The 11,752-nt window shown below is 39.4% G+C and overlaps 1 protein-coding gene across 2 annotated transcripts in view; it reads right to left on the minus strand.

Moving 5' to 3' along the window:
• ARHGAP24 (Rho GTPase activating protein 24) overlaps nt 1-10,197 on the minus strand; it is a 514,735-nt gene extending 504,538 nt beyond the window's left edge. The window contains exon 1 of one of the 2 annotated variants that reach the window (XM_023198115.2): nt 9,767-10,197. The gene's annotated coding sequence lies outside the window, so the exon portion shown is untranslated. Of the gene's footprint in view, nt 1-8,239; nt 8,322-9,766 lie in introns of those variants that run through there. The other variant, XM_023198116.2, reaches the window with a different exon arrangement.
• Between the last annotated feature and the right edge of the window lie 1,555 nt (nt 10,198-11,752).

An 11,752-nucleotide genomic window follows, 5' to 3' on the forward strand; every position in this document is an offset into this window, starting at 1 on the left:
TTTTTTTTTTTTTTTTTTTGAGACGGAGTCTCACTCTGTCGCCCAGGATGGAGTGCAGCGATGCGGTCTGGGCCCACTGCAAGCTCCGCCTCCCGGGTTCACGCCATTCTCCTGCCTCAGCCTCCCGAGTAGCTGGGACTACAGGCGCCCACCACCACGCCCAACTAATTTTTTGTACTTTTTTTAGTAGGGACGGGGTTTCACCGTGTTAGCCAGGATGATCTCAATATCCTGACCCCATGATCCGCCCACCTCAGCCTCCCAAAGTGCTGGGTTTACAGGCGGGAGCCACCACGCCCGGCCCCAAGGCAATATTTTTTTAAAGAAAAAAATGAAAAAGAACACCTTCAAGTCTTTTCTAGCGAATCTGGATGCAGTGTTTTCAAATAGGATACTTTTAAGTCTTAAAGCAAATATAGCCTACCAACCATAAACCAAATAAAACAGTAAATGATGGTCGTTGGCTCATGTCTATAATCCTAGCACTTTGGGAGGCTGAGGCGGGCAGATCACTTGAGGTCAGGAGTTCGAGACCAGCCTGGCCAACACAGTGAAACCCCATCTCTACTAAAAATACAAAAATCAGCCTGGCGTGGTGGTGTGCACCTATAGTCCCAGCTACTCGGGAGGCTAAGGCAGGAGAATCACCTGAACCCAGGAGTTGGAAGTTGCAGTGAGCGGAGATGGCACCACTGCACTCCAGCCTGGGCAGCAACTGAGACCATGTCTCAAAGGAAAACAGAAACAGTAAATGACATTACACACAACGAACAAAGGCGGGTGAGTAAAATATAATCTGCTTGCCCTTTTAAGTAACGATGTACAATCGTCAAATACCTTAAATACACTCACTGTTTTCTTTGAGGGGAAAAAATTCTCAGTGTACAAATTTATATTTCTATTTTTATCAAATTTTTATCATCAATGTTATTATTGCATTAACTCCATTGCCAATTTCCCATCTGCCTGTGCTTTTCAAAATAAATATGTCAATTAATAAAATATCCAGTGTTGCTTTTATGAGTTTTTAATAATTTCTAACTGTACAGCCATTTAGGCATCTGAACTATTATCATTAAAATATTTCAAATTGAATATACTTTAGATTGCCTGGGCTCGGGGCAACATACAAAGAATGTATAGTTCTAGAAGAAGGTACAGAATCTAGCTAGTCTGCATCCTTTTACATATAAACTAAGTCTGTGGGACTTACCCAGCTGCACTATAAGTAGATGCCATAGGAAAATAGGGAAAAAACCTACACAAAATCGAAGTCACACAAACACTGCACAGCATCATGTGGCCAGTTAAGATCTTCAATCAATACAATATCAATGTGTACTTTTAATCACTCTCAAGCATTTAGATGTATCTTAAGTATCTAGCTTTTTCATGATTTCCAAATTCCACCTTTGAATAATAAGTGGTTCTCAAGTTTTAGTGTACATCAGAGTCACCTGGAGACCTTGTTTAAGGCAGTGGCTGGTCCTGGGTGGGATTTAGTAATTTGCATTTCTCAGGTGGAAGTGATGCTGCTGGTCCCGGTACCACACTTGAGAACTGCACCCTTAAAGGTTTTTAAAAATATTTATTTTTTGACAGTTATAAATAATCAGAAGCACATTTTTCATTTCTACCCAGTGTATGAAATGCACACACACACAAATTAAAACATATGAAACAATTTTTATTTATTTATATGTTTTATTTTATTGATTGATTGATGGATTTTTGAGATGGAGTCTCACTCTTGTTGCCCAGGCTGGAGTGCATTTGCGCGATCTTGGCTCACTGCAATCTCCGCCTCCTGGGTTCAAGCGATTCTCCTGCCTCAGACTCCTGATTAGCTGGGATTACAGGTGCCCCCTACCACACCTGGCTAATTTTTGTACTTACAGTAGAGACAGAGTTTCACCATGTTGACCTCACGTGATCCACCTGCCTCAGCCTCCCAAAGTGCTGAGATAATAGATGTGAGACACAGCGCCTGGCCTAATTTTACTACGTATAATGAACACTGAGTTTTTTCCATCTATTCTGTCTTATTCTATTCCTTTTCATTCAAAAAGAAATGTTGGTCATAAGCCAGTAATTTGATTGTATGACCACTGTTAGATTAAGACCTACAATTGGAAAATACTGCTCATGATTCTCTCTGTTAGTCACCGAATTTAATAATAACTATTAACTTGTATTGATATTTATCAGGTGCCAGACACCCCTCCAGTCTTTTCATACATTGTTCACTTCATAAATTAAGAACTCATATTAACACTATGAAGTAGGTGTCATTAAATGCCCATATATATGGAGAGGAAAACTGTAGTTAAAATCGGTGAATGCAACCTCCCCAAGGTTGCAGGGCTTAAGCATATCAGAGCCAGATTAGAATGTAGGTCTAATCCAAGAGTATAACAGTACAGGTTGCCCTTTTGGAGTGAGATACTTTAATTTGAATCCCAGATCTACCACATAGTGGTTGTGTGACTTTTGGTGAGCTACTAAGCCTCTCTAGGTTTTGGTTTTCCCATCTATAAAAGAGATAGGGCTCATGTAGGAACTGTGAGGATTAGATGAGACAACCTAGGACAAGCACAGGGCCAAACTAGCATATAGTAAGGCTTCAATCATTGTTATCTATTCTTACATAGAAATGGCATTCTTAATTGCCACATCAAACATTGTCTCCTTTCCCTTTCCCTTGGCTTTTAGTTCCCGGTACTGTCTCTAGATTTGCCTTTTCTCCTGATTTCTTGGCTTCGGGGACTTGTTATCCTGTGACCTTGCTTCTACCCTTCCCCCTTTCATCCTCCCTCAGCAACTTGACCTGTTGTGCAGGGGTTCTCAGACCTCTCCATGAGGCAGCTCCCATGGCTTCTACCTGTCTCCAGGCACAAAGACCCCAGCTCCTCCTTGGAACCCACCAACCCTACCTAACCTTATAGGTACCGAAAAGTTATTCCACAATGAAAGTATAAGTTGTCACCAACAAATGAAGTCTCTAATCAACAAATTATTTAGAAATGTGAGAAAGCAGAGATCTGCTGTATAACCCATATATGATGTTACATAAAATCATCAACATTTCACTTGACCATTTCACAATGACATACCATAATGGGATGTGAAAACCAAAATGACACTGAAGGTAGTATTTGTGTGGCTAATCCTGGATTTACACAGTTAGGTTGCAAGAAGATAACATCAGGCTCTTTTGACTACCCCGGATCATCTTTTCTTGCTGGAAGCTTCTCCATATAAGAAAATTTTAAACCAGATATTTCCAACAAAATGAAACAATCAAAGGTGACTCTTCAAAGTAGCTATAGAATTCTCTTCTTAGGTATCTCCTTAAACATGAGTGAGATGCACTCCAATAATTCCTCTAATAAATGCCCCTTCTCTGAGAAAGACTGACTTTGAAATCCCATTCTCTGTAGCTCATTTTACTTCTGTGTGCCCAGTGAGTACTAACACCACTAACCCAACTTTTCTTCTTTTCTCAGTTGGTATCTCCCCAAAGAAATAATCCTTTCTTGTTTTATTTCAGCTTTCCCAAACTAGGCCTCTATTCTTAAACTGGGGACCACTTGCCTCCTCTTTGTCTCCACCTGTTGCTCACAGTGCTCCCAGGACATATGTCCCCATGTCATGGAATGAAGTAATGGATATAGATTACTGGATCTCTGTGAACCACACCTTTCCTGTTCACTTCTTACCAGAAAATAGTCTGGTTAAGCTAATCACTATAGATTGATTCAGTTACTAGCCTATGGTAGACGGAGCCTCTTTTCTCACTAGCCAAACTTGGTAGTGGTAACCCATCCCACAGGTCCCAACTCATCAGCACTAGAATTATATCATCTAAAATATGAATGGAAACTTCCATAAGCCATTTCATTAAAAATATGGCTGTCATCAAGAAACTAGTAACTTAAAGGAACTATTACTAGAGAGCTCCAAGGCCAGTTCATGAAAATCATATTGAGATCAGGGTGCCGAAACCCATGAAATATGCAGTTTATTATTCTAAAATTCATAATTGAAAAGCACTGTGAGGAAGGGGACACAGTAAATATGGCAAGGAATCTGGACTTATGCAGATGTGGTTTTGATGTTCAAGTCTACATTACCTTGGGTAACTTTATTTACCTCTTTGAACCTAAACACCCCCATACAATAGTAATAAAAATATCTAGATTAAATATAACATAGATTACATCTAGAATTACTAATTCTAATTACTACTAGAATCAGAAGTAATGTATGTAAAAATATCTCATGGAATACTTGGTATGCAGAAGAAGTATTTAATTCTTTAGGATGATTATTACTACGAGAATCTTAGATTCAAAGAGAGAGAAAAAAAACTCAAGACAAAATGAAAGTTATACTCTCCCTTTGGAGAATTTGAAAAATTACTTTGTTTTTTGAAGGTTCAGTTTGATGGTTTGAAAACAGCCCTAATTACAGCTCCATCAGCCTCAATTTATTGATAGATTCAATTTGTAAGAAAAAAAAAAAAAAAAAAGGTTTTCTCTTACATTTCTCAGCAACATCCCTAAGGGAATTCTTCTATATATGTGATACACATATTGAAAAGAACTCACGTTTGACCTTAGTATCTACTTTCAAAGTTACTAAAACGTGATTTTTTTTCTAAGTTTTTTTTTTTTTTTAAATGTAGAATTTGGAAGAAGGGTCATTTTATCTATCAGCGAGTATAAAAGCACTACAGCGAATGTTTCAAGGAACTACAAAAAATGACTTAGAAAAAAAAGATTGGTTCCAAAACACTAAAGCCATACCATATAAATTTATAAATATTTAATTGTATCAAGAAAAAAAAGTGATGTAACTATTCAATCTATTTTCATCATGGATTTAACTTAGCTTAATTAGCTTATGGGTATCATAAGGGTATTAAAAGTTACATTAAGATGATGTGAACCATGTCATACAAAAACCTTGACTAGCGTACAATTGAGTATCAAATATCGTTTGGAGCTTTTGGGTGACAAATCAAAATGAGAAGCATGGTGAATTTTGAGCCTGTCCTTTTTCTAACCAAAAAACCCCACTAGTTAATCAGAAGAGATATACTTTTAAAAATTCCCAGCAGTCAATGCAAAAAGGAATTTATCATGGAAATCCTTATATAAAGAATTTGAAAATGCATAACACAAAGTGTCAAGATATTTCTTTCCATTACAGCTCATCTCTGTTATATTGGCTCTCAGTAGTTAAAAAATGGGGGGGTATCATATTAAAGCATAGTGTAATAAAGACATTTTGACATTTTAACAAAAAAGTATTGTAATGTGATTACAGTAAGTACATTTCTGGTTATGTAGCTTGATATACATGGAGAGTTTAGAAAACGTAGAGCAATTAGCAACTGGACTATTACTCTTAAATATCAGTGATGGTAGTTCCAGGTTTTTCAGAGATGCTGAATAAGAAGGAATTTGAGCTTTCAATCCCTGGCTATACCCTGAACCACACGTATGAATTCTTGATCAAAATATGTATTATCCACGTGCCAACTGGCAGGCATGCACTTGACAAAGGTAACATTGCTCTGAAAATAAAATAAACCCATATGTATTTTAGTCTAAACAGTGTGTAAGTCCCTTTCTACATATTAGTCAGCAAAAATAACTATAGACAAAGACAATTTTTTTTCAGGAGGAAACTTTGGATTTGCCTCAGTGCTCAAATGAGATGAAAAGAAAATCAATGTAATAAGGAAACATGAAAGAAGGTGTCCCTCTAAATTTCCTCTTCTCCATCCAGTTCCACATTCTCCTTTAATTAAACTTGATTTCCCTCAAGCACTAACACTCCAGATAATTATTAAATAGCCAAAATTAGTGTTTCTATTTTGTTTGATTAATTAAGACTATTGCCCATTCCATAAGCAGGATCTCCGAATTTAATTTCATTATTAGTCCTCACAGCCAAATTCAGGACCTCCCACTGGGATTTCATAGATTACAGATTTTATAGTACAATATAAAAAACGACTGTGGAAAATGTATATCTATTATAATTGTTTCTGTTTTCTTTAAACTCAAGTGTATTTTGTGATTTCCAAAAGAAAAAGATGATTTCACAGTAGTTTTTGTTTGTTTTGCTTTTGCTTTAGATATGCAAAAGCACAATATTTCATCTATTATAGAGATTAAATAGGCATGTGTGGGCTGGTCTGAAAAGTAAATTATGTTTTGTAGCATTGTTATATTTGGAAAATGAACTCTGAGACCAAATAGACATTTTTCAAATGGACTTCTGGGATATAACTATCTTCATAAGTTGGAGTACACCAGTACTTCATTTATTTATGACTTTACTAGCCCATTTATTGGGGAAACATTAACAGATGTCTACTATGTTTCAAACACTGGGCTGGGGGCTTGGATTCAGGTGGCTCTATCACCACCAATTTACCCAGTGAGGAACTCACAGTAGTTGTGAGAGAGGACAGGGAAATACATAAAAATTATTGCAACAATTATTCAAAGTATGTTCAAAATGCTATAGAAGCAGACAAGATGAAATGATTAATTCTTCATGGAATTGGGTAAGTTTTCCCGAAGGAAGTTCCACTGGAAGTGAGCCACCAAGAATCAAGAGGGACTTTCAGGCAGAGGGCATTCCAGGAGAATGAATCCATGAACCAGAGATCAGAAGTCTGAACACTGAGGAGACCTTATACACGAAGGAGGAGCTAAAAAGAAAGCGCTTGGAAGAGCTTTTAGAAGCTATACTAGAGAGTTTAAATATTGTAAGCCGTTGGGATCCAACAAAGGTTTAGAAAAAGAGACTTACACAGTTAGATCTGACTTTGTAAAGATTAATTGTAGCAATGCCACCGTGGAGTGTAGATGCTGCTTTTTTGCACACATGTACACAATAACCACTGAAAACTGAATATTCTTTGATTCTTCAATCACAATAATCCCACCACTTCCAAATGTGCTTGTACTTAGCTGCTGAAGCCATCAGAACCTCGTAAAGTTTGAGTTTGTGTAACAAAGACAGACGGGTTACCATTGAGACTCGATGTGAGGCTCCCACTCTTCACATGAAGAACATTAACTTCATGGCTAAGCTGACCATTTAACAATTGTATTTTTAAATATCTTTCTGTTTCTGGGAGAGATCTTAGTCCTTTAGCCATGGCTTTAAGAGCAAACAGGCATCGTTCCATTTTAAATATCTTCTGCTTTTTCCTCTATAAAATGTGATCAGTGAAGAATGGACGTCTCAGGCTCTTGTTATCACCAACCTCCTCCACACCCACATGTAACCAATTGGGTGGCTGTCCCTTGTTACTGGGCTCCAGACTGAGGCTCTACCTGCCTTCCCCATCTTGTTTTTCCAAAGCACCCATTTGTACCAGAAACTGAAACATGGCAGAAAGAAGGAATCAGCATGACATAGCTCAATTCATGGGAAAAGAACCCTGGCCAGAAAATTCACAGGAAAATAACTACAAGCAACTAAGACGATGCTACAGCACCACACACACTAAGAACAGGAAACAAATGCATGGCCTGAACTGTACAGTAGCACCGCCTGCTTTCAGCCCTGAGAAACTAACCCAGACTCTTATTGCGCCAGACAGAAAACACTCGTCAATGGGCCAGTAGGTCACAGTGAAAATATTAAAGGAACTGTTGGTAAACACCAACAGGGCTTTGGCTAAGACAGCAAAGTAATCAGACTTAGACTACTCATCACCACCTGTTGCACATTCCTCACTCTTCCTGCCCCTCCCTACCCTTCACCCTGGAGAGTCCAAGATCACACAGTAAATAAAACCATGATCCGTGAAAGCTCTCAGAGCTTTGGCCATTACTATCCCCAGCAAAAGCTGAAAGTATTTCCCTGGGGATTTCAGCCAAAAACACTTTTACACTTAAATCTATGTTCTAGTCTGGAAGAGTGCATTGCCATTTGTTCTGCAGTGGATTTTTTTTCTAGATAACTTCTTTCCCACTAACTATCAGGCTTATGTTTTCAAAATAGTTCAGATTCACGGTATGTAAGGCGCGGAAGAATATTACAGAGAAACCATCCTCATCTCAAATTCAAACCCCCTGAGATGAAGTAATAAAACCAAGCAATATAGTTGAAAGCCAAGGACAGTCTGAGTTTCAACAGCCCCTTCAGATGCAGAAAGAATTACAGATTTTTCCTAGTACCATACCTCTTTTATATTCCTTCCACATACCTCAAACTAAATTCCAGATCTGAAAAACTCAGTTTATGTCTTATTCCCACTTGAAGGTCTTCCACCAAGAATATACCTCCTGTGAATGGTAGGATGTTATTTATTTCAGAGTTTTGTCAATATTTCTGTCCTCTGAGATGTAAAGGGGAAGTCTCTGACCGCTCAGTAATGACTCTAGAGAGAACAGATTTCTGGACCTGCTACCTGAAGGTCAGGCAGTCAGGGAAGATAAAAGGGTACGTTTTATTACTGAGCTCTCTTAGAAGTTGAAACATGCCCAGAGAAGAGGAAGTATTAAGAAATTTAAAAGAGGGAGCGAGATTTTCACAAGTCTGATGTGACTTTATTGTTATTTTCTGGCTTTTTCTAATATATTCATTCTGTGTGTTTTGTTTTACAATGCCCAGTTCAATAGCATCATCCATTTTTGCCCTGAAGGATTGGTTTTGAGCTCTAATTGGAACTGGGGACAGATTGTTTGTATTTAATCTGTCTGTACATCTTCTACTCAGTAACTGAGTAAAGCTCTTAAACTCTACTGCAAATATCCCTGGATTCCAATGAATTTGTCTTACTTAGTAGACATAGCAACACATATTGTTTTATTTATGGATAAGCAAAGCCTTAACAACTTTTATATTCCAAATACTCAGCATGACTTATTTATTTCCTCTTTTTAGAAAGAGCTGAAACAACGATGCTGTGGAAGGTTAAAAAAAAGAGTGACATAAAATGTGCTGGAAACAGAAATTACTTGGAGTTAATGTTTAATTCAAATGAATTAAACGAGATATAGTCTACTAAGAAGTCAGGGCTCCCTATTACTGGTTAATATTGAAAACCTATCTAAGGAATTCAGAGTAACATTATCTCCCTTCTATTTGGGTACTTATAAAAGAAATGCAGTCTTAAGTATTTTCTAAAAACGAGAACACATTACATGTTTATCATTAAATGTTAGTTTTAAAAAAATTTAGACAAAATATTTTGAGTGGCTTGAAATTCACCGAAGATTCCCTAACACTTTGTGTTTACAAATATATGTATATATTTTATAATATATATTTCTAATATATAAAATATATATTTATATTTTTAAAACATATTTTATACTTATAAAATAAATATTTTTACAAATATATATGTTTAATATTAAAACCTATCTTTGTGTGCCTGTTATAGAGGGAACTCCTGTAAGATACTAGAGGAAACAAACAGGGGGAAGGGGAGGATGGATACCGAGAGGAAATTGAATTGTACAAAGGGTTTTTATTAATTCCATCTATTTTTAAAGCCAGAAGGACATAGTACCAGCTTGCTGTCTCTCGGCGCGCGCGCACACACACACACACACACACACACACACACACACACACGCGTGCGCGCGCTACATCAGCATGGGATTCTGGCTATCCCTCCCCGCCCCCAGCAGCCCCCGCCCTCAGCAGCCCCCTCCCCCGGCGCAGGCAGCCTCGTCAGTCCCTCACGGGGTGGCTCCGCGCACTCCCTCACGACCGCAGCACCTACCCTGCTGGGACCTCAAGACAGACGCGGGACTGGCTGCTGCTCCGAAGGAAAAGCCTCCCAGGACCAGCAGTAAGAAAATGCAAAGAAAAAAAGGTGGTAGTGAGGCTCTTTTACTTTCCACAACAAGGGGAAGTGTTGAACCCCATGCACTAGGCTGCTCCGCAACGCGGGTTTTGGAGGAAATTGACGGCCAAGAGAGCTGCGCCTGCGGTGGAAAGTTGGGGGGATTCCCCCAGCCACCCGCGCCAGGCTCCTTTCTGGTCCCCGTCGCAGCCTTGACAGCTCCCCTTGTCTCCGAGCCCCTCCAGAGCCCTGCTGGTTTCCACCCGGAGCTGGGCTGTGTTGCCACATGCACTTGAGAAATCCTAGCAGTTGCGCAAAGAGTCCCAGAAGTTAGAAAGGGTGATTGTGTGTGAATGTGTAAATATACAGTACAAGAGGCTGGAACAACTGAGTGGGGCCAACCCTCAGATACAGCCCGAGGTTTCAGATTTCATTTGGCAACTGGTAGCTTCACAGGACTCCAGCCGCACTAGAGGGGAGGCCGGCAGGAGCCCCGCCCTCCCAACGCCTGGGTTATCTGAGAGCCTGAGCTACACCGCCGGGCTTCACCGACAGAATGCGCCCTGCCTGGTTCCTCCGCATCTGGCATTGCTCGTTCCTTTCAAGTGCATCATAGATACGTGTTGGTCACAGATCTGGGGCTGTGGACGCGAGAAGGTTGGTGAATACAGGTCTCCTGACCTCAGGGAGCTCTGCATTTCATTGGCTAAACCCCACACGCCGGTTTTACTTCCTTCTACCAACTCTCTTGTCTCGCTAACATTTTATTTCTCCAATCAGAATTACCTGGGCCATTAAACCAATATTCCTGGAAATGCACATTTAGATGGATGCCCTCTAGTTAGAGCCTTAGAGAAATTCAAAGTATAATTACTTTCTTACCGTGGTGTAAGAACTCTCGGAATTATACAATATGAGGCAAAAAGACAAACTAGTAAAGATTATTTTGATGCAGGCCGTCTCTTCCCACCATCACCAAAATGTCTGTTTCAAATTGTGATCTTACAGTTCTGGTTACCTGGCATGCTGAGTAAAATTTCAAAAAGCTTTGTAAACATCTCTGTTTTAGAAGGCCACTTACAGTGAATCAGTCCTGTAATCCTAGCACTTTGGAAGGCCAAGGCAGGAGGATCGCTTGAGCCCAGAGGTTTCAGACCAAAATTGGCAACATAATGAGACTCCTGTCTCTACAAAAAAAAAAAAAAAGTTCGGCGTGGGGGCGCATGCCTGTAGTCCCAGCTACTCGGGAGGCTGAAGTGGGAAGATCTCTTGAGCCCAGGAGGTCAAGGCTGCCATGAGCTATAACTGTGCCACTGCACTCCAGCCTGGGTGACAGAGTGAGACCCCATCTCAAACAATTACTACTACTACTACTAATAATAAAATCTCTCTTTTAGAAATCATCACCAGATATCCTGAAGACACATAATGGGGGTGTTCTCACTAGGGAGCTCCGATGAGAGAAGGATATAGAAGAAGAGCACATGTTCAGTTTTAGAAACACCAAAAATAAAAAGCTGAGTGGACTCTGATATGTTTTTCCTTTTTATCCTCTTTCTCCAAGTTCTTGGAGAAACCAATCTACCCCTTCCGGTGCTGAGGTCCTATTATAAACTTGATTTTCTGGCGGGAGAATTCTCAGCCCTTTAATGAATCAAATTAATTTGTGTGGGGAAAAAAAATGTGTTTCATATTTCATTTAAAAAGTATGTATGGAATTCCTAAGATAGAAGTAATGTAACTTATTATCTAATTGGTGGGAAAAAATGACCTTCATCAACCCACATGGCCTTACATGTTCTAGCAACACCCTGGCAGGTGAATGCTGACGGGCAGTTTCAGATGACAGCTGGAAAATGATAACATTAACACAAATGAAATTTGCACACATTTGATGGACTCAAACACCTCAGGAAGACAAGT

This window comes from Piliocolobus tephrosceles, chromosome 3, assembly GCF_002776525.5.
Source record: "Piliocolobus tephrosceles isolate RC106 chromosome 3, ASM277652v3, whole genome shotgun sequence".
Classification (NCBI taxonomy): domain Eukaryota; kingdom Metazoa; phylum Chordata; class Mammalia; order Primates; family Cercopithecidae; genus Piliocolobus; species Piliocolobus tephrosceles.